This window comes from Mauremys reevesii, linkage group 9 (genome assembly GCF_016161935.1).
Source record: "Mauremys reevesii isolate NIE-2019 linkage group 9, ASM1616193v1, whole genome shotgun sequence".
Taxonomy (NCBI): domain Eukaryota; kingdom Metazoa; phylum Chordata; order Testudines; family Geoemydidae; genus Mauremys; species Mauremys reevesii.
Genome location: NC_052631.1, coordinates 85,318,202 through 85,341,622, shown reverse-complemented (window position 1 = coordinate 85,341,622; position 23,421 = coordinate 85,318,202). Strand labels below are relative to the sequence as shown.

Genomic DNA, 23,421 nt, shown 5'->3' with positions numbered 1-23,421 from the left:
CCCATGTGTTGGATAATTGTATGTTCAGAATCTTCTCATCATGAAGAGTCAATCAGATTGTGAGCTCCTGAACACAGATGAGCCATCCAGTCTGGGTCTGCCTTCCTATAATATAGAACTCACCCCTGCAGGCAATAAGAATTTTTACTCTGCAAAAGGGTATGCATTTCTCCCCAAATGGCCCCGTTTTGATCCGCTCTATCGTCCTCAGTGCATTCTGAATTTATTTCTCTGAATGTTTTCCCATAATAGATTTTTCATGGCCTCTTCAAATACAGAGAGGGCTGAGGGCAAGAGAAAGAGGGGAAAGTCTGTTGCCTTCCTAACTACTTCTGCACATAGGGGAAGGTGAGTTTTGTTTACCGTTGTCGCTTTATGCACTTGGGCAGGCATCAGATCCTATGGTGATGAGGGCCACAGAAGTAGGGTTGGTTGAACATTTTTCATTTGAATGATGTTCCAACGAAAAATGCCCTCTCCGCAAAAGTGAAATTTTCCATGAGAACCTCATGGCAGGTTCTTGTTACTCTGCTTTCTTGCCTCCCCTCCCCAGTTCTGCGGGACAGAGAGGAAGTGAGCCTAGGCTGGAAGGGAAGCAGAGCATCCCAGCTCTCTGCCATTCAACCACAGCTGCCATGAGAGATTGAGCGGCCAGGCTCTCTGCCTCTCCCACAACCAGACTAGAAGGCATTTGCAAATTTCAAATACAATCGACAAGAGCCTTCCAGGAGGACAGCCAGGAAGACAAAAAATTCCATTTAGGTTCTCCAGAAATGGAATTTTTTGTAAAACCCTTTTCTGGAGGAAAAAAAAAGAAAAAGAAACATTCTTGAAGTCTTGTCCCTAGTGAACATGATTTTTTTTTTCAAAAAGACACTAAATGCTGCAAGGAATATTAATTTTCTGACAAGTTCTACATATAAGTACCTAGAAAAACAGAGCTGACAGCCCTTTAGAACAAATGAAATAAAAGAGATTTTATTCAACTGCATTAATTTTGTGGTCAGATACAAAACCTGTTTTTATCCTTGGTGGACAGAGAGTTACAAACTCTCAGGAGTTTATCTTGAGTCTCATATTATTTTATGTTTTCTTTAAAGTCCCAGATCCAGGAGTCTTGTGATTACTTGAGACTCAGCTTTCATTTTAAAAAAACTACATTTCTAAATCCGCATGAAAAAAAGTTTCAGAAAATGAATCCCAAAGGCTTAAGAACCAAACACAAGTTAAAAGAACCCCACATTAATTATTTTAAAGTCTTGTTATTTTTAAGTCGATCTCATGATTTTTTGGAGGGCTGACATGATTTTTGAATGCTTGGAGTTGGCAATACAGTAGTAAACTTTGCATTTATCCTTATTACTTAGCACTTCTTGAGACAATGACAAAGAATAGACAGTTCCCGAGTGAGAAAGGTTCAAGTGTAAAGCAAAGACAATCAGATAGATGGTAGAGAATGAGTCATTTCCAGACAGATTTCCTGGGGGGCGGGGTTCCTTCAAGGTCTATCAAAAGCAGCACAGATGACAGTCACAATCTGAAGTTGTACTGACTTCTGTTTGGAGTGCTTCTGAGGAAAAACATGCAGACCACAGTAAGGACAGGAGAAAATTTAATTTAGTCATTGCAGCTTCTAAGCATTATCCATAAAGTGGCTAATTTTATTAATGTCAGACTAAATGAGACTTCCCTGTATCTAATATTTGTTTTGGTTTCATGTTGGGTGGCCTGGAGAGTGCTAGTGAAAGATTATTTCAAATTAAAATAGACAGAGAGAGCAAGCTCCTAGACTTTGCAGTGTGCAGGACAATACGCAATATCAGCCTTCTTTGCTATAGTACAGTTTAACAGCAGTTTTCTAATCAGTTAAAGAGCTTTGAAAGGACATTTATTAAAAAAATAATCTTTCGGGTACCCAAATTACTTCCGGATACTTTAAACATTTCATAGCCGTGTTGCTCTCATTGCTACCTTAGCAAACCTGCACTTAAGTGCAGGGAATGCAGATTTAAATCAAACCAGCAGATGGCAAGGTAACAGAGTAGATGTCTGCTCTTGCAATTGCTGCTCCTGAGGAATGGGTGTCATGAGGAAAACAGCCTCTGTGGTGTTTATTTTTAAATGCTGAACTTCCTTGCATTGGCAAAACAGCAAGGGGGTCAGACAGGAGTGAAACCAGGGAATTTCAGTTTAGCTGCAGTTAGATCTTTAAAGAGAATCAAAGATTACTGTGTATATTCAGTTGACGATGGTGGGATTAAAGCAACAGTTCAAAATGCTGCATTTGTTTTTAAGAGACCAGAACTTGCTATTCCAAATTTATAATCAAAGACATGTCTGTAATATATTTATGGCAAAAGCAGCAAAGAATCCTGTGGCACCTTATAGACTAACAGACGTTTTGGAGCATGAGCTTTCGTTGGTGAATACCCACTTCGTCAGATGCATATTTATGGCAGTAACTGGCTTTGAATCTTCTCCCCCAAAAAGGCAATAAGAATTTTTGCATCAGTGGGAGCAAGAGTTAACTCTAAATTTGTATATAATAAACGCAAAACAATTTGGTGGTGTTAGCATTTTGTACCCCAAGCAAGGTCAAAAAATGAATCAAACCTTCAGCTTGCCCTTGGTCCCTTTATGGTCTCTCCTGCTTCCCTCCCCTGTTTGGCAAGGCATCCTCAATGAGAAATGTCTTGGAGCAAAGGAAAATAGATAATTACCCACTGAATCAACCATGCCATTGTCTGATCCAGACAACAAAAGGTGCCCGAGGGTTCCAGAGACCATTTCTGTCGAGAACATTCATTCTAGGGGCAGATAAAGTTATCTATCCTAGGTACTTTTCTGGGTCCCATCACCATAATACCTGAGACCTCACAATTTTTTAATATATCCATCCTCCTAATATGCCAGTGAGGAGGATGATAGCACTTTCCTACATTTTACAGGTGGGGGAAGAGCACAGAGATACTAAGGCCCAGATCCACAAAGGTACTTAGATACTGAAATAAATGGAAATTAGGAGCCTACATTCCTTCATGGATCTGGGCCTAAGTGACTTGCCCAAGGGAGTGGACCAACTTTATGCCCATTAAATAATTGGGAACCCCCCACCTAACATAACTGGGCACTATGGAAAGGAAAAAGTAAATATAACATCTGGCTAACTAGTAGGGGGACAGGAGGCCCCTCTTGTAAAACTATACGTTAAAGCTGGCATTTTTAGACATGGTCTAGAATTGATGTGTTGTTGGAGAGTCATTTCCTACCGTCTCTCATCCACACAAAGATTAGGAATGGTTTTATGGTAATTTGGGTTAGCTGAAATGCCAGCAATCTCAAGGGGCTGCAATTAGGTTTAAAAGAGGCACCTCTGGTTATTAAAATTCATCTTTGACTTTCCTAATTTCTATAAGTACCCTTTCTTTAATCCATTCCAGGATTGAATAAATCATTGCTCAGTCATTCATAGAAGACATCAGTGCATGTTTCCGGATGCACTAAAAAGATGAGGAGGTCAAGGATATGCATTAGGTGGTGTGGGTGTTATTTAGCTACTGCGTCCATCCATTAGCATACAAACCTTCACATAAAAAGAATGGGCATTAAATTACCAAAGGTCTGTGATGCACAAGGCTGAGCGTTTATATTTACAGTGCTTAGATACCACAGTGACAAGAGCTATACACAACTAAAAACAGAGAAAGATGGTTATGTATGGGCCAGATGATAGAGAGAGAAATCTGTCTAATCCATCTCTCTTTCCCTATTCCCTTCTCGTTGCATTTATATTGGATTGCATTTTCCACCAGGCTATTTAGAATTCTGGCATCCCTGCAGCTATGGATATGTAGATTTAGAAAGAACTAAAATGTAAATCACGTAGGGACAGATGGTGCCTCGCCCTTATAAGGGTGCACAATGGGAGAGGCAAAAAGAGCTGTTCGGGACTGCAATTCCCATACTCAATGGAGCCTCCAGATAGGGTGACAAGACTGCAAGTGTGAAAAATCGGGACCAGGGTGGGGGGTAATAGGAGCCTATATAGGAAAAAGACCCCAAAATCGGGATTGTCCCTATAAAATAGGGATATCTGGTCACCCTACCTCCAGAGCCCCACTTAACCCCAACCAGCAGAGTGGACAGAGGCAGACTGAAGTCAAGGGCCTAGTGGCAAATGGGGAACCTTAGAGCCCTGCATAGGGTTTATTGCAGAGAGCTAGACTGGCTAGAGAGGCAGGCAGGGGTGGGGTAATAATACTCACACAGCTCACAGGGGTGTTGTGAGGGTAAATTCATTAATGTTTGAGAGATGCTCAGATGCTACAGCAATGGGTGCCATAACAAAAATCAAACCAATAAAAGATCAGATGAACCCAAACCCGGATCCAGACTAGCTGAATTTCCAAGGGGTTGAAATGCGAAGAGTGTGCCTGGAACATACAAAATACAGCATGAGAGGCAATGTTCAAACTAGCAATAGCAAACAACAATCTTAGTCAGGAATCGGCAGAACTGCTCTTTCGTTCTGGCTATGGAACATGGAAGGCCCTTACTGTCTGCTTTTTTCTTCCCATCCTGCATTGTTATCTGGAAGAACAGCTGCTAGAGAACAGATCAAGGTGACTGTAGAACTTTTCTGGGATCACTGATTCTAAGATTTTGATAGATTTTGCCATGCATTAACCTACCAACAAGGCAAAGGAATGTTACCCAACCTTTGCTCTGCAACAGTCTGTTCCTTGTCTTGATCAGAAATTTTGCAATGGATTCAAAGTGACTCAAATAAAATATGTAGCCACTGAGTGGGGGAGAATAAACCTTAAGAAAAATGAGAGGAGAATGAATTCATGCCTGGTGCAACTCCACTCATTGAAAACCCGGGAGTTACACCCAGAGTGAATTTAGCCCACTACTACAACCATTTCTAGAAATAGAAAACAAAAAAAATCGGAAGTGACATGTTAGCAATGGGCAGTCTGTCAAGTTATCTGAAGCAGAGTGGAGGTAACCAATCTGCAGTGAGGAGAAACATGCAGATGGAGGGCTGAATGCAAGGGAAGAGGTGTGAAAAGGGGACAAGGTGATCAAAGGTGAGCCATGGAAGGGAAAACTAAGGGCTTGGCTACACTGGAAAGTTGCAGTGCTGGTGGAGGCTTTACAGCGCTGCAACTTAGTAACTGTCCACACCTGCAAGGCACATCCAGCGCTGCAACTCCCTGCCTGCAGTGCTGGCTGTACACCTGGTCTGCTTGGGGTATAACAAGTGCAGCGCTGGTGATGCAGTGCTGCTTGTCAAGTGTGGCCACACACCAGTGCTGTTATTGGCCTCCAGGGTATTAGGAGATATCCCAGAATGCTTTTAACTAAATTACTTTCTTTGTTTTGCTATGATGCCTCTCTTTGTTTTGTTGTGAACTGGGGCTCCGGGAGCTGCTTATCTAAAAAATAAACACAGCTCTTGTTTGCTGTGATCAATCTGTAACTGACTGTGAACAATCAATTGAGATAACCCACTACCTTGCTGTGAATGAGGCAGGCAGGGGGATGAGTGTTTGCTTGAGGAGAGAAACTGCAGGGGTGGGGGGGGGGAAGAAAGGGAGTCTGTTGGAGCAGCTGCTTAGCTGGTCTGCAGGCTATTTGCAGTTAAGAGTGAATGAGGGGTCGAGGAAATGTTCAGATTTTGCAAGGCAGGGAGCTGACACACAGTGTTGGCTCCAAAAAATCCACTCTCTCGCTCTCCTCCGCTCCCTGTCATACTCCACCCCACCCCCCTCTTTTGAAAAGCATGTTGCTGCCACTTGAACACTGGGATAGCTGCCCATAATGCACCACTCCCAACAGCGCTGCAAATGCTGCAAATGTGGCCACACTGCAGCGCTGGTAGCTGTGAGTGTGGCCACACACCAGCGCTTTCCCTACACAGCTGTACGAAGACAGCTGTAACTCCCAGCGCTGTACAGCTGTAAGTGTAGCCAAACCCTAAGAGTATTCATTAGAGTTGCTCCAAAAAAATGAGGATTTGAAATTTTGAAGAAAATCATATATTTTCTGAAAATATAAGTGAATGTGGTGCTGGATTAGGAGCCTTGGTGACTGAAGTACACCATTTAGCCACAGATACAGCAGAGACAGTAATACCATATGCTTTTACTGAATTCACCACCCTCTGGCTCTCAACCAGGGGTGTGTGTACCACTGGGGTATGCAGAGATCTTGGTACATCAACTCATCTACATCAGCGTTTCTCAACCTGGGGGTCACATGATGGGTGGAGGGGCAGTTTGCAAGTGAAGGGCTGGTGTTAGGAGGTGGCAAACATGGCAGTTGCCCAGGGTCCTATGTCACAGGAGGACCCAATGCTGTGGAGAAGCCATTACTGCTCAGTGTGCAAATCCTTCACTCTGCACTGATTACTGTCCTGATCCTGCTGCACTAATCTGCTGCATTTGTCATGTGTGCTTCATGGCTTCACCCATGCACTGACTCTGCAAGGTGAGAAAACACATAGGCAATTACTGTGCAAGACATAATCCTCTGCTAGGCCCATAGGCAGCTGCTCGGCTCGGTGAATGAATAGTGACCTTCCCCCTGGCTCAGCCTGAAGGAACATTACTACATTTGGCTTATCTCATGTCAAGATAGATACATTTGCTGCCTGCATCTCCTAGTGGGTGCTTCCTGGGCGAGTAAAAATAAGCCATTTACCAGGAACCTCTTAAAGGTCCAGACCCTGAGAAATGCTGACTTCAACAGGAGCTGAGGTTGCTCAGCATCTCTCAGGATCACATTAAGGCAGACAAGTTGCACCACTGGCAATAGCACTTCTAGTTTGCAGCAATCATCTATGCCAGATCCTTCAAAGCAAGGTTCAGTCCCCCACCCATCTCCATACCTCATAATGGATCTAATTGTGCCATGCCACGAGGGTGGTATGGGCTATCAGATTCAGGAGACTTAAGTTGGCATCTATGTTCCCACTGAATAATTTTATGGTATCAAAAAGGCTGGGTTGTTTTCTCTCTAAAAATTTAAAAGGCAGATCTACAGTCTAGAATGCGTCCCCCCAAGGGCTCTCTGACGAAGGGCGGATCTACAGCTTAAGAAACTGTGCATGTGAGAGTCATGCCTAGAAGAGAACCAAAGAAATGTTACTTGTGCTGCAGGGCCAGAGATACTCTTTCTATTTACTGGAACCAGAACAGAACAAGACTGTCTTGCTCTGAGGGATAAGTGATCTGTTCTTAAGGTGAAACTTGGGGTGGGGGGAGGGGGATACTGCCCATTACCCAATTCAAATTTTAAAGCATAGATTAAGTTTAGGGAAGCAATGTTACATCACTGCAGAATCAGGACAGGGGCTGAAATTTCCAATGCTGGCTATTAGTCAACTGGCAAATTCACACAGGAAATGCCACACCAAATCAGACCAATGATCTATGTAATGCTGTTTTGTGTCCTGGACAGTAGCCAATGCAGCTGCTTCAGAGGATGGTGTAAGAAATGCTTTAGTGAACAGTTATGGAATCATCTACTCAGAGGGGGAGTTTTTTCCAGTGGTTAGTGATTGGCTTATGCCCTGTGGGATAAAAGTTTTTATCCATTATAATTTTTAAATAGTCTTATGTAATGGTGAATGTTCTCTTTATCTAGATAATTGTCTGAATTTTTTTTATACTAATTCTCAGGCTCCTCAATATCCAGTGGCAATGAAATCCGCAAGTTAATTAAAAGGCCTTCAATTGCTCATTGAGCATCCACCACCACAAAGGAACTGACTGTATGTGAATATTATTGTTTACTGTTGTTTAAAAATGAGTGTTAACCCTGAATGAAGCAACATGATGGAATATGCATTGAAGATGCATGCACATGATGATTCGTGTCCACTTGTTCAAGTTAGAAGTGCATTTGAATTTTTTGTTTCTTGGGTATAATATCAAATTATCTTCATTTACATAAATTCCCAGAAGAAAAAAGATGTTACTGCCACAACTTTAAATAATGGTCACATTCTGCACTTGGCTACTGCTATGCAACTCTATTGTCTTCAAAAGCATTGCACGGGTGTACAGGGAAGCAGAATGTGGCCCTAAACTTTTAACCTGAACCACCACTCCATCCCCAAGATATGCATCCCATACATAAATGGATGTAAAAAAAAAATCAACCTGAAAATCTATATGTATAGAGATTATAGAGTAGGTAAAGCCTGTGAAAGATTTTAGTTACAACTGTGGGAAACTGTCACTATGAAACCTTAAACCACGTAGCCTCACCTGCCCCCCCTTCCTCCCCCCCCCGCTTTTTTTAAACCCAAAATTCCCCCCAGGTTCAGTGAAAGGTTAACCTAAGATTTCAGGAGCATTTCAAGCAAATCAGGGGTGCACTGACAGGTTTGCATTGGAAGCCTGTCAAGCCTCACACTTTCAGCCAGGGCCGCCCAGAGGATTCCGGGGGCACAGGGTCTTCGGCGGCAGGGGGCCCCGCTTTGGTGGTAAGTGGGCGGCGGGGGGTCCTTCCATTCCGGGACCCGCCGCCAAAGTGCCCCAAAGACCCACAGCGGGGGCCCCCCTGCTGCCGAATTACCGCCGAAGCGGGACCCGCCGCCGAAGTGCAGCCCCCACCACGGGTCTTTGGGGCACTTCGGCGGCGGGTCCCGGAACGGAAGGACCCCCCCCCCCCCGCCGCCGAATTACCGCCGAAGACCCGGCTGCACTCCGGCGGCGGGTCCAGCTTTGGCGGTAATCTGGCGGCGGGGGGTCCTTTGATCCCGGAGAGGAAGGACCCCCGGCCAGCAAAGACTGGGAGCGAAGAAGCTCCGGGGGCCTGGGTCCCGCAAGAGTTTTCCGGGGCCCCCGGAGCGAGTGAAGGACCCCACTCCAGGGGCCCTGAAAAACTCTCGTGGGGGCCCCTGCTGGGCTGGGGCCTGGGGCAAATTGCCCCACTTGCCCCCCCCTCTGGGCTGCCCTGCTTTCAGCCCCAGGTGAAGGGAGACCATCCTGGGTAAGGTAAATCTGGGGATCTGTTCAATCTCAAAGCAAATCTCAGAGAGTGAAACCTAAGTGAACCAAAATCCCCAAGGAAACAGTTTGCACAAAGCCATGTGATTGCTCTTATCACTCTCATTTCAGGAGTGGTCATAACTGAACATATCCACAGTCGTTTCCCTCCTGTCACTGGGCCTTGTATACTCCTGGGGGCTGCTGACCAGGGCCGGCTCTGGTTTTTTTGCCGCCCCAAGCAAAAAAAAACAACAAAACAAAATCTGCGCGGTGAACAGAGCAGCAAAGGGCGGGCGGGAAACCTGCCGGCCGGTCAGAGCAACGAAGGGTCGGGGGGCATGAAACAAACCTGCTGGCCGGAGCAACAAAGGGGTGGGGTGTGCGAAACAAACCACCCGGCCGGCCGGAGTGGCCAAGGGGAGAAAAAACAAAAAACCAAAAAGAAAAAAAAATACCTGCGGGGCGGCGGGAGCGCGGGTGCAGGGGGACTCCCAGCCCTGCAGACCCCGGGCAGCGGAGTGCACACCCCAGCTAGTCCGGCGGGGGTGGGGGGGAGAAAGAGAGAGAAGGGGGGTGGCCAGGGCTTCCTTAAGCGGGGCGCCCTCCATGCGGCCCCTCCCGCCGCGCTGTCTGCTGGGAGGGCTCCGCGCCGCTCCGGTGGGCAGGCAGGGAAGGACGCGGGCTGCCGTGCCCGGCTTGCTGCAGACCTGTCACCGCTCCCAGCTGCTCCCCTCCTCCGCGCCGCCGCCCCCTACAGGGCAGCAGGAGCAGCAAACCAAAAAGAAAAAAACCTGCAGGGGCGGCGGAAGCGGCGAAGTGCCAAAAAAAAAAAAAAAAAAAAGGATTGGACGGAATCCTTCCCCTTGGAATCTGCCGCCCCAAGCACCAGCTTGCTCGGCTGGTGCCTGGAGCCGGCCCTGCTGCTGACATACTGTTTTGGGCTGGGGTCTGGGAATAACTAAAAGGCTAAACAAGGCATCAGGGCCCCTTTTAGGTGAGCTAACAGTGTGTGTGTTCCCGATTTTCTATTGGTTCATAATTTGTGTATTCCAATGAAACGGCACTGGGTCAGCTAGGAGTGTTAGATATTCCAGCTTCATCTCCTGTAAAGCACCGTCCCTCCCTTCCCTTTGTACTGTTCACCGCTCATTAGGCCACCCTCCTTTGCTAGCATCACTGCTTTAATATTTTCATTTTTTTTCCACTCCTTACAGCACCATCATTATCTATTCCCTGTGACACCTTGTAAGCTATTCATTATGGGTACAATTAATTTCACCCACATCAATCCTTAAGCCATCAGGCTTGATGCTGTTGGAATATGCAGGGAGATAGGTGTAGTGTGTATAGCACAACAACAACAGAGTGCATGCACACATGCAGCCATTTGCTTCCAGTGAGTGCTTTATCATCTGCCCATAGTCCATACTGGAGGTGACATAACACAGTTAAGTCCTTAGTATCTGGATACCCTATAGCTAGGGATGCCAAATCCGCCTCAGGTTGCTACTCTAGCCTGTGGTTTGCAAGCACAGCTACTGCCCACTGTGTGGGGAGTTAGGGCCACTGGATCTAGGTAATCCCATGGCCTCTCCCCAGACTGTCCCCAATGGTGTTCTTTGTATGGCTGGGGAAATACCTTAACTACAGGCATGCAGCCCCTCCTGTGGCACCAATTCCATGGCAGTTTGCTGTGGTGTTACTGTGATAGAATCAAATCCGAAGGCCCTGACTCCAATTTTACTCAGGTAGATTCATAGATTTTAAGGCCAGGAGGAACCATTAAATCATCTAGTCTGACCTCCTGTAGAACACAGGCCACAGAATTGCCCCCAGCCACCCCTGCATGAGCCCAGGACTAAAGCATATCTTCCAGAAAGCAGGCTAGTCTTGATCTGTAGACATCAGGAGATGGAGAATCCACCATTCCCTTGGTAGTTTGTTCCAAGCAACACACTAGCTATGCTTGTTGTGTCCCTCTCTGGTGCCTAGTTCATATACAGGGACAAGAGTCTACTGCTGCTCTGGAGTTACTTCTTCAGCTCAGTTGGCAGAAACCTGTGCTTTTGGTGCTGAACATCCATCCCTGGGTGCTGTTCCTGATGACTCCTTATGCTAAGATTGTACTCAGTTCTTTCAGGCAAACTCCCACTAAAGCCAATGGGAGTTTGCCTAAGTAAGGGCTTATCTACATGGAGAACTGAATCAGTACAACTAAAGGTTTGAAATTAAACTGATTTAGTCAAACTTATGCAAACCTTTAATTCATGTTAAGAGTGGTTGATTTCAGTTCAGCCTAACTCAATTAGGATCAGGTTTAAGCAAAACCAAAATAACCCCTACTCTTGTACTGAAAGAAGAGTGCTCACACAGCCTTTTGTGCTGGATACTCTATAACCGGTGCAAGTTTGTGTGTAGACAAGACCTAAGAAAGGAGGGAAAACGTGGAAACCCAGCGTAAGACCCCCATCATTGTAACAGCTGAGTGCCATTTCTAATCTCTCTCTCTCTCATGATTTGATAGGTTTGAGAGATAGCCCTGCTTGAGAAGGAATAGCCTATAGTATCTGACTAAGAAGATGCTGTCCCTTCGCATTTTCCTTCAGGGATACGGTTGCTGTGCTTTACCGAACACAGGAGATTCTCCTGTATCCTCTATGCCCAGAAGTGCCTCATTTGTGTTCACAAGGTTACTGTAGGGAGCCAGGGTGGCTTCCCTCCAAACCGGAGGGCAAAGAGCCACTCTCTGAGCCTGAGTGGGCGGGGCCAGGCCAAGCTTACTCCACCCCCCGGAAGGGGAGGGTGGAACAGGCAGTACAAAGGGTGGGGCCCTTAGCCCAAACAGAGCAGCACCAGGGAGGGAGGCAGACGCAGATGGAGACGGCTGGCTGCTCCCGTCAGACCCTGCTGCCGTGCCAGGGGAGGCCCTGGGCCAGGAGAAACCTGACCTGGAGGAAGGACTGGGGCTACCAGGACTGCCCGCCGCCGAGTACCCGGAGGAACTGGAGGAGCCTGACGCACAGTGGGAGGGACTCGCTCGAGCGACCAGGAAGTAGCCCAGGGACAGAACTGCACAGGGCGCTGAGTCTATTTGGTCAGCGTGTTGCGGAAGGACCCCCGCTAACCCAGTGGTGGGACCTTCGCCCCGCCACTGTCAGGGCCCTGGGCTGGAACGCAGTGGAGTTGGGTGGGCCTGTGTTCCCCCACCCTGGCCAACCTGCCTCAGGTAGCAGAATCCTGACAACGCCAGGGGCCCTGGCCGGAGCTCCCCTGCCCGAGGGGTGCGCCAGAGGCCCCTGCTAATTCCCCTGCTAATTCCCTAGTGACAGACGGCGTGACTCAGGCTGGCCAGTGAGGCAGTAGCTCCCCACCGTCCCCTAGCGGCTCGGTGGGCCAACCGACACAGGTCACAGTTACCCAAGATGGGGAGAAGGCCCCTGTGTTGCAGAGACTCTGGAGTACTTTATTCCTTTCTAGTTATCCAGTTAGGAAAGGGGGATATCAACATTCTAGAAAGCAGGTGTTTCATGATCCAGTCTTTCATGAGCAGAGTTTGTGCTTAATTAACAAATTAATTTTACAACAGATAGTTTGCCTGTGGGGTGATTAAATTAGCAACCATTTTCAAAACGAGAGGGGTGCAATATAATAGAGATGAGACATTTCCAGAATGAAATGTCAGCCTTCGCTATCATTTCCATTTCCTAAAGAGCTGATGAGTCAAGCTTGTTAGGCAAAGATTATGCACTGTAGTCATTTGGTCAGCAGTCACGGTTCATCTCACCAGGATTGCTCCAAAATGCTGCATAGACCTACCCAGAGAGGCCCTGATTGAGATGGATGCCCCCTGGTGCTAGATGTTCTACAAACACACAGTAGGAAATACCATTCTATTTAAATAAACACAACAGACAAAGGGTGAGAGAAAGGAACTATTCTTCACATTTTACAGATGGGGATTTGAGGAACAGAGAGGATAAGTGACTTGCCCAAGGTCACAAAGGGAATCTGTGGCAGAGCTGAGAACTGTACCCAGATCTCCTGAGACGAGCTGGCCAAAACAGAATTTCCAGTTCACTGAAAAATTCAACATTTCCAAATTTGGTTTCACTCCAATTCAGAACACCACTGGAGGGACTGCTCCAGAGGTACAGACCCTGGAAGCCCAGGGTCCCCAACAGCCCATCAAGAAACCACATCATTGACAAAAAGTTCATCTAACCTGAGATGTTTCCACAAAACACCTTTTTTGACAAATCAGCATTTTCCAACAAAACTTTATTTTTCAGGAAAATTCCTAACTAGCTCTACTCCTCAGTCCCAGCCTGGTGTCTCATCCACAACACAACTCTTCCTCTCTCAGTGCAAATGTCCCCCAGTCTGGGTACCTGGTGTGTCACAAACCAGCCTTGCGAGATAGTTCAGAGTCCTTGCTCACTCTTCCTTTAGCTTCTCTGATTAGACTGTCAACACTGCTGCCCATTAGAGAGAGAGGGTCATTTTTTCTTCTACATAATGCCAGGACTGCCTGCCGCCGAGTATGTGACGCATGCATGCATCCGACGAAGTGGGTATTCACCCACAAAAGCTCATGCTCCAATATGCCTGTTAGTCTATAAGGTATAACTAATTGTTACTCCCACTTGGATTTGCCAGGTCCTGGAGCTCCGGACTAAGTCTCTAGGGAGCCCTTTAAAGAGAGTTACATTTAAGATGTCCCAAGGCCTCTGACTCTATTTCCTAGCATGCTTGGAATCAGAGCTGGGGACAGAAAGAATTAGAAATCTCCACTGGAGTCAACAGGGAAGCTTCTGCTTGAGGTGATCTGGATGAGCAGTTCTTTGGACCAGTGACAAGGCAGGGCTGCATAACTCCCAGGGAAGGTACAGCCTGACTTTACACAAAGACAAGAGAGCTTAGTTTCAGTTGTCTGGAAGTTCGGACAGGGACAGTTTAGCTCAGGGAGTCCTAGCTAACTCCCATGCCCCCTGAAGGAAGTTCTTGCACTGTTCTGAGACTCTGGTACATGGATCAGGCAGTTCCAGCATGGCAGTGGCCAGCATCCAGATAGAAAGAGAGATCCAACCCCGCACCAGCTAACATGAGCCAGCTGAAACCCAAGAGGATTCCAGACCATGAGAACCGTTTGCCTGCCTGAAGTCAGGAGAGGACCCTGCCCCACTTTGGGATCAAGAAGAAGTAAGAGGGCTTTTATTTAAGGTGGTCAATGCCACTGCACTGTAACACTTCATCTCAGGACATGCAACCTCAGCGGTACCATCCACCTTGGGAAGGTGCCAGGGTGGGATTTGGGGTTTGTGAGTGTGAGAGTGTTAGAAGATGGGAAATTGGCTTATTTATAAATGTTTATTAACTATTAATTAACCGTGACCCTTTCCTGCCCCAGATCCTATTTTCCTGTTCATAAGAAAGTCATCCCCCTCTAGTATGCTGTTATTTTTGGTGCATCATTCCTTTGGTGGGGTTTGTCTTATTACCTTATTGTCCCCCGTGTACTGGACTTCATACTCATTGCCAGCTAGTATTAGGAGTAGTATTTGACTTTTCTCAAGAGACAGCATCCTCAGGTATGTGGCACAGTGAGGAGTCACCTTGGGTGGAGGCACATGGCCCCAATTAAAAAACCCACGACCTGAGCTACATGAGGAGAGGGGCAAAGATCCTCCAAACAGTGGGCTATGAACAAATAAAAAGTGTCTTCATTCATCCAAAGGAGGGTCACTTGTCAGCAACTGTCTGGAGAGTCTAGATAGACTCTGTAGAGCAGTCTGAAAACATTGGGCTTTTCCAGTTCCAGGGAATAGTAAGCCTGAGAGAAGAGCTAGATATGTGTAGAGTCTGGTTTATTGTTTTTAAGATGTTTCCTCTCAAATGCTTTTTTTCTAAATAAATACTTTGCATGCAGGAGGCTGTTTGGTCACTGATTGCCACTCTCATTGTCCGCAGGAGAACCGAATTGCGGAGTCTGGACATAAGTCAGACCTGCTGTGGTGATCATAGGTGATACTTAGGAGACTGCAACCCCGCAGCACATCTGAGAGTCAGAGAACCATGTTATTCCATCCTGAGAGAGGAGGTGATGGTGTGAGATCTATAGAGAGCAGGAAGGGAGTAGGAGATCAGAGAGAGTAGGAAGGGTCAGGGGTGCAGTTCATCTGGTAACTGTGACTGGATCTTTTTCTAGTTATTAGTCACAATGATGTGACAAGGGAATGTCAAAACTCAAATGGGTCAGAGTTTGATTAAGATCTATTTAGGTATATATACAGCACTCATTACTATAGTATCTAAGGGCCTGATCTTACAAACAGTTACCACTAAGCCCAGGGACTATTCAGGAGTGAAATCACTATGTTTGGTAATACATGTTTGAAGGATTGGGTTCAAGGAGACCAAATGGTCAGGTTAAACTATTCGAGGAGGAGGAGGACCTCATTTTATCTAAACCAGTCTGCTCCATCAGATCTCTAAAATAATAAACTGTGTGAAAACTGGGAGTATTCCATGTTTTTCTGGAATGGGTGGCAGTCCTAGCTAGGCAAAATAGTGGGTTGCGGCCTAGACAGTACTTTTTGATGGACAAGTATTATATTTAACCACAGTCTTATCTTCCCTCCCTTTGCAGTACACATCCTTGTCCCAGCCTCCACTATCCTGGTATGCACAATTATATCTTCATGTTTCTCCCCAGGAGAGTGAGCCCTGAGAATTTCATCCAGTCCTTTGGTATTTGAGCTGCCAGCTCTGCAGTGCTTATTGGGACAGTCACATGCTCTTTCACTCATGCTCAAGGTTTCCTTTTGGCTCCCAGGACCAGCCTCTGTGTTTTTGTCTGCTGCACAGAGACCTAGTAACGCGCAGTTACAATTCCCTGGCCAACCAACAACTCAGCTCTTTGTATTTGAGTTCTGTGTATTACTTTTGACTTCCTGTTATATGGTGGTACTGCCACAAAACACAGTGTTCAAAAATTTTAAAGGTGCTGACCTGATTTCAGACACAGGTATCAGCCAAATCAAATCACACTCCCACATAACTTAGTATTAGGGTTGCCAATTTTCAGCACAGTAGCTTATGATATTCCCCTGTTCAACCCACTGACTTTAGTGTTGTTACAAAGGTCTGAATAGGGCCATATTTCTCTTTTAGGACCACAATTTTAGAGATGCCTTGGCCTGGCCTTGCATGGCTTTGCATTTGCAAATAATTCTGGGTGAAGTTTTGCAAGTGTAACTGACTGCAAGCACAAATAATATCCCTATGTCAAACTATTTGATTTTGCACACAGACAGGTATCAAGATGGTTAAATGGATAATCACGTTTGCAATTATTTACTGATGCAAAATAGAAAGTCAATTTTCAAACTCTGGTCTTTGCTGTCCTAAAACTTGAGGGTGCCAGTGTGGATAAACTGAAAAGTCCAACGTTCTGGACATTCTTCAGCCTTTATTCACGCGGCTCCTAATACATGTGACTGACCACCAGTCAATTGTTATGCAGTGTTAACCAGCAGTCTTCTCTTCCTCAGCAGGCTCTTCCAACAGAGGCACCAGCTTTGAATGTTTGTCTTCTGACACACCAGTGCATTATGATATTGCAGCACACCACCATCAAGTTGCAACACAACGTCCAAAAAAAAAAAAAAAGTTGCATTGACCATGAAAGATGCTTTAATGCACTTCAGGGTACTGAGAGCTGAACATACAAGACACAAGGTCATGCTAAAGCAGGGATGATTGGCACAGGAATTTTTCCCCACACATTTCCGCACAGGTAGATACTTTAATGACTTTGCTTTAGCTCTTTCAGGCAGGGTATTGTGTTTCCTGGTCTTACAGCTTATCTTCTTTTTATAATGAATTATAAAAAATACCTCTGACATTTTTCCTTGTGTGGCTAGTGAAGTGAGTCACATCTCAGACAGCACTGAACCTAATGTGCTGTGAGAGGCACAAGCAGAATAATAAAGAGCATCATTAATTGTCAGTGCATTTGAGAATGATTTCAATTACCACTGCCAATAAAGCATGAAGTGTCTCAAAAAGCAACAGTTCAGCTTTCAGAATATAGATACATGTGAACCTTGAGACTTGCATGTCAAGCAAAGCTGGGGCAGATTTCCTTTGGAAGTAATTATTTATATGTGAATCTTATGCCGCTGTAGCACGATTAAAGAATAGAACAATCTCAACCTTAAGAAAAACAATGAAGGAAATATATATCATCCTTATTTGTATAAAAATAGCTTGCATACATACAGGAAATGGTTGCTGGTAAAAAAAACTATAGTTATATCACAGATTACACATCATAAACTGGGTATAGTTTTTGCACAATGTGTAGGTAACCTGTGGAACTCATGGTAACTAGATATTAAATATATTTATTTCAAAAATATGAGCAATTTATATGAATAAGACTAGACTATGTAGTGATCCTAGCTACAATAAAATTACAAGGGGTATAAATCTTTCTGCTACAGGACACCTGGTGGGGTCAGGAAGAAATTTAAATTGCCTTTTGAAGAATTACAATATACTATAGCACAGTTGGGTGTATTATGGGGTTTCACACCTTCTGAAGCATCTGGCATCGGTCTTTATCAGGATAAAGGACTACCGTGGCCTTTAATCTCTTTTGGTTCCTGTATTATTTCTTGGATATGTGATAGGAGATATGGGATAACCAACTATTATTTTTAACTATGGGCCTAAGAAACTCCATTCCCTACTCAATTAGGTGAAAAGTGTAAAACATGGAAGATCAAATTAAACCAAAATGCCACTATCAAATTCCTCTAGTTGCCCTTTTCTAAGGGAGAGCACAAGCACTGAAATAATGGGCTTTACTGTTACCTACACAGTACCTTTAAGTAAGGCGAGCAACTGATGAGACTCTCATCCCAGGCAGGAGGGCATGAATAATCTGGGAGGTTACACAGCATCACTCTTTCACATGTGATTCCTTGTGAAAATGAAGCCTGTGTTTATCCTTTTCAGAGATGTGCTCTGTTGTTGACTTTGTCAAGTAAGTGCTCAACAGTTTTCTGTTACGCTTGATGCTATCCCACACAGACAGAAGCCCAGGGGAAAAAGAAATATGGAGATTCATTCTGAAGGATACTGCCTAAGCCTTGATTAACTGCATGTTGCATACTGTAGTTGGGGTTTGAGATGGGGATTGACAGGGTGTCACATATTACAGACATTCTTTATGTGGACATAAAAATACACAATGATAGAAATTATCAGACTTTTACACATGTTACTATCACAAGAATACTTCCTTTTCCAAAAGTACATGAAGGGTTATTATGTCCAGTGCCTGAATGGCAGGATACAGTGTAGGCTATACACTCTTGCACTGCATGAAAAGACTGATAAGAGGTAGCTCTCAAAACAAAATCAGTATCAGACCAGAAGTATACTGCACTTTTGCTAATCCACCTTAACTGGCGGAAGCCCTGTTTTTTAAAACCAGACTGTTCAAACCACTTGTAAATGTGTTGCGGTGAACAATCTTGCCTGGGCAGGGAGCGGCAATAATTTTTTTCTAACATCTGTGACTCTGGGTTCTTCTATAAAGTATGTACCTCTGCATCCCATTCACTGATGGGTGGACACATAACCAGGTATTGGGAGAAAGATGTCTAGGCAGCTGTGTGACCTCAAAAAGCACTTACTCGTGGGGGAATTCTGCACCAAAAAAAGGAAAAATTCTGTGCCAAAAAAATTAAAAATTCTACACATTTTATTGGTCAAAATAACACTATATAATCATGCCAGTTTCAATTAGTTTGGTAATTTATATCAAAATACCTGCCAGCAAGTATGTTTGTAACAATACAGATACACAACATTTCCCCCAGGAGTAGAGAGTTAAAGAAGCCCCTATGACAACTCAGTTCCTGTTTCTTTGCCCCCTCCCTCACAGCGCCCAGCTAGGGGGCCAGACACACCTCCACCCCAGCCATGGCCCCCCCCAGCCCAGAGACTCGCACCTTCTAACCCCCCAGAGGATAGCTGCAGGGTCCCCACAGGCCAGAGACTCACTCCCTCCACCAGAGCCCAGACACACTCACCCCCTATAACCCAGATGCGGCCCCCTCCCTCGGCCCAGACATTCACACTTGCTACCCCCCAGAGGCCAGATGCGCTCCCCTGCCAGCCCAGGCATTCATGCTCTCTACCCCCCCAGAGCCCAGGGATCCAGAGGGATAAACAGCCTGATGCTGGGTCCTGGGCTTGCACAGAGTTTCTTGTGCACCACTGACTTTCCTACAGGGCTTGCTGGGAACCCTCCAGTTCCCTCCTGCTCCTTCTCGCCCCGCTCCTCCCCCGGCCTTATCTTCTATTTGCAAGCTGGGCTCTGCCACATCCAGTGGCCCCTAGTGGCGGCCAACATCTCTGCAGCCCATTTCTGTACAGGGGAAAGGAAATTCTGCACACCCAACATTAATTTCTGCAAAATTCTGCATTGTGCAGTGGTGCAGAATTCCCCCAGGAGTAAGCACTGAGGCAGGGTCCATATGCACACAGCTCTCTCCTGTGGTACATTTTAACAAATCTGCTCTGTAATTGCCAGTTAGATGTTGAATCAATTGCTGCCCATACAATCCTACATAAGGAGAACAGAGCTGTGAATGATTAACTGACATTAAGGAGCTTTGGGAAGTTGTAGGCAGCCACTAAGGGTTTGTCTACAACATAAAGTTTTACTTTTTTGAACACGATTGTGAACAGTCAAGTTATCTGACATGATGCTAACCATAACTTAGCAGTCAGTGATTACATCCACTAATCGTGATGTCAACCCTAGCAAAAAGGACATATTAACACTTTCTTTACAGCAAGGCTCTACTGAGGGAGTGTAAGTCTCTCCATTTCACCAGTGGGATGCTGCCCAATTTAATGGCTCGTGCCCAACTGACCACCCTGCAAGGCGGGTGTAGGTCACCTGTGACATGCTGGCTTAGTCTCAAGTCATTTTGACAAGCCTTGGAATAAACTGCCCTGTAATGGGGGAGTAAGGGCTTAGCTTTCCAATTATAGGATTTATGGGGACTATTTCATGGCAGTGGCTCAGTGACTATCCTTTAATAAGGGTTCAGGTCTCTGTATTTTCACTCCTTTTTGGTCATAAGCTTTTCAATGCCTGCGTGAGTGACCTCTCCCTGTAGAAGGGTTGAAATCTCACCTTCCTTATGTACATTGGTTGGGGGCCCTTGCACTTTCTGAGCAAAGAGACCACTCTCTACTGAGGGAGTGCAGGTATCTCCATTTCACCAGTGTGGGAGGTTGCCCAATTTAATGCCTTCTGCATACTGACCACCCTGTAAGGAGGGTTTGGGTCACCTTTGGCCTGCTTACTTAGGCTCAGGTCACTTCGACATCTCTTGTAAAGGATCACCTTGTAAAGAGGGAGTAAGGTCTTAGATTTTCCAATTATAGGAGTTGTGGGGAAGTGGTCATGCTAGCGGCTGAGTGATCACCCTCTAATAAAGGTTTTGGTCTATTTTTATTACCTCTCTAGACATAGTCTTTCAAATGCTGTGTTTGAGTGACTTCTCCCTGTAAAAATGGTCAAAGGTCTGTGTCTTAAAGCTTCTATATGCAGGGGAGGGTGACCACCTTATAATCAGGGTTTCTGTTCTTTTTCCTCTTACTCACAGGCTCCTTGACCCCCTTTGTTGTGTTTCAGGGTGTTCCCTGCATAGGCACTTTTGAAAATGCTACTAGATGTCTTTATCTTCATGTGCCTAAATACCTTTGAAGATCTGGCTGTTAGAGCTTGAAGTTGCCAAAAATAGAGCGAAGAGAATCTCCAAACTTAAATCTCTGTCACAATGAAACATTTAAAGTACAGACAGTTGTATAGGGCCTACAATGTTTTCTACTCCACTGTAATAAGAGACAAGGCAGGCAGTAAGAAAGGGTGAACAAGTTAACTGATGAGCCATATTCTCAGAATTCTATTAATACCATTGATCAACCTTATCAATGATTCTGCTGTATGGACAAGTGAGTAAGAGAGGAGCCTTACTGGTTGCCTTGTTCCATAGCAATCAGAGGGAAAGAAAAAAAAAAGCCTGTCTAATGAAAAAGGAGAAAACTGGACTGGAAATATATAAACTGTTAAACACAGACCATAGAAACAGTAGGATAAATTCTCTTCCCTCATTTACACCCACACAGAAGTTACATCGGTGAGGGTGTTTTCTAAATCTGTATCATGGTGATATGTCACACGATGTGAAAGATGCTCATCTGAGTAGCAGCTTGGGTCAGCGCTGGATGTCAAAAGTTACCCAGATTAGTCTAGAAAGTAAAACGCTACTATTATTCACAGGCCACGTCTTACAGTTTTTACTATAGCAAACTCTCATTGAAATCTGTTGGCTAAATCCTGACATCCTCACTCAGGCAAAAGCCAGCTGAAGTCAATGAGCTAAATCCTGGATGGCCGCTCTCGTTTTCTGCTCAAATAAGACTCCCATTGGCCCAAATCCTGACATGGTGAAGTTTTTGCACAGTCCAAATTCTGGCTGATGTCAAGGAGAGTTTTTCTTAAGTAAGGATTGAGTAAAAACCGAGAAAGGACCTCGGGATTTGGCCCAACTGGTATTTTTGCTGACTGAGTCTTGTCTAAATCGACTTGTTTTACTGCAAAAGGAAAGCATGGTCAGTGTGTAGGGCTCTGTAGAATTGTTCATTCCACACATGAAAATGGGCTCTGAGTGAATGGGTACCTTTGGAAAAAACTAAGGGATAACGGTGGTGTCCTGGCTCAGGAAAACAGGTTCTAATGTCCAAGCCTGTGTGTGAGCTCTTGCTAAGCACGTAAGAGCTGTCAGATTTTCCTACACAGCCACTTCCTCTAATTCATTGTGAAAATGCAATTCTATTTGCTACTAAGGTGATCACCATAAATCGGTGGCAAGGTCATTTCAAACCACAGAACACAATATGCTTCAATCATCAATGTCTAGGTGCAATTCTGAAATATAACAGTCATTATAAAAGAAACTCAGCCTCAGCACTGTGTGCATTCTATAGCAGGAGATTTAAAGTCTGTTCATAGAACTATTAGCCACTTACTAGATAGCAGAGTTTGCTTCAAGAATCTCTAGGCACTGTCATCTTAATATTCAGGTCATGTATGATGCCAGGTACAGAATCAGTGATGTGGTTCCCTAGGATCACACTCAGACACACATGCAAACAGCCAAGCAGAAGACACTGACCACACAGAGGCGGGATGGCTGTTTCGAAAGCATGGCTTGTTTTAGAGATGCTATAAAGGTATACGAATATTCCAGAATATCAAATTCCTGAGTCACCCTTAAACTTGCCACATGGGGTTTATTTGCATATGATAAAATCAGCTGTTTGCATTAAGTGAGGCAGAGCACCCATTGTAAAAGCTGAGTAAAGTACCCACATGGATAGAGGGGTTAATTTATCCTAGTCTGTTCACACGGGGACCGATTCAAAGCCCACTGACGTCAATGGAGAGATGCCCATTGAATTCAGTGGGCTATGCAGCAGGCCTATGAAGACTAGTAACAATTAAAAAGAATTGTTCTTTAATTGCCACAGGCCTGATCCTACATCCCTTACACAGTAAGTGGTTCCAATTAAGTCAAGAGTGGTACCCAAAGAGTAAAGCTTACAGGCTGCCCCTTCAGTGTTAGGCAAATTGATTCTTGTATCTATAGCTTTAAAGTGTTTTGGGTTCCTTAGGGATAAAGGATGCAGTGCATACAATGTCAAAACTCTATAGTTGAGAATGAAGGGTTTGAGCATTAGAGCCATTTCCAGCTCTCGCAGGTATCAAAGGGCATGGAATGTCCAGTGGCTGTCTTTTCTGATGTGGTTTGTTTTGCATTGTACATGTTCTCAGCCACTGAACATTCTTAATGAATACAGAATAGGTGCTGTTGAAAAGTACAGGATAGACAGTCCTGGAGTCCTATTTATCCATAGTACCAATTCTATCTGGATATCAGCATGGCCTGCTTCTCCATCCCTGATCTCGATTACAGCACCTCTAGAACAGAGGCGGTAGCCCATACACCATGGCCCATTCATTATTTGGTATGTCTGTTGAGAGTGCCAATTGGAAAACACTAGCACCAGGACTGAGATCACCAACTCTTTCACACAGACCACCTAATGTTGGTCAGAAGGCACTGGGTTTTGAACACTACAAACCATTAAACCAATTAATGCAAAGAAGCCTGCTGAGATGGTTTCTGATTCTAAACTTGCCCAGGAGAAGAAAAACATATTGAAGCTTCCCAGCTACATACTGATTCTTGACCAAAAATGAAATAACCAAGAAACAAATGCTAGCAGGTTATATTCTTCTATAGTTCTGAGCCATAACAATATA

At 45.0% G+C, this 23,421-nt stretch overlaps 1 protein-coding gene across 8 annotated transcripts in view; it reads right to left on the bottom strand.

Moving 5' to 3' along the window:
- The window catches only part of DCX (doublecortin), a 183,452-nt gene that overhangs the window by 113,381 nt on the left and 46,650 nt on the right, over positions 1 to 23,421 (bottom strand). The window lies entirely within an intron of this gene.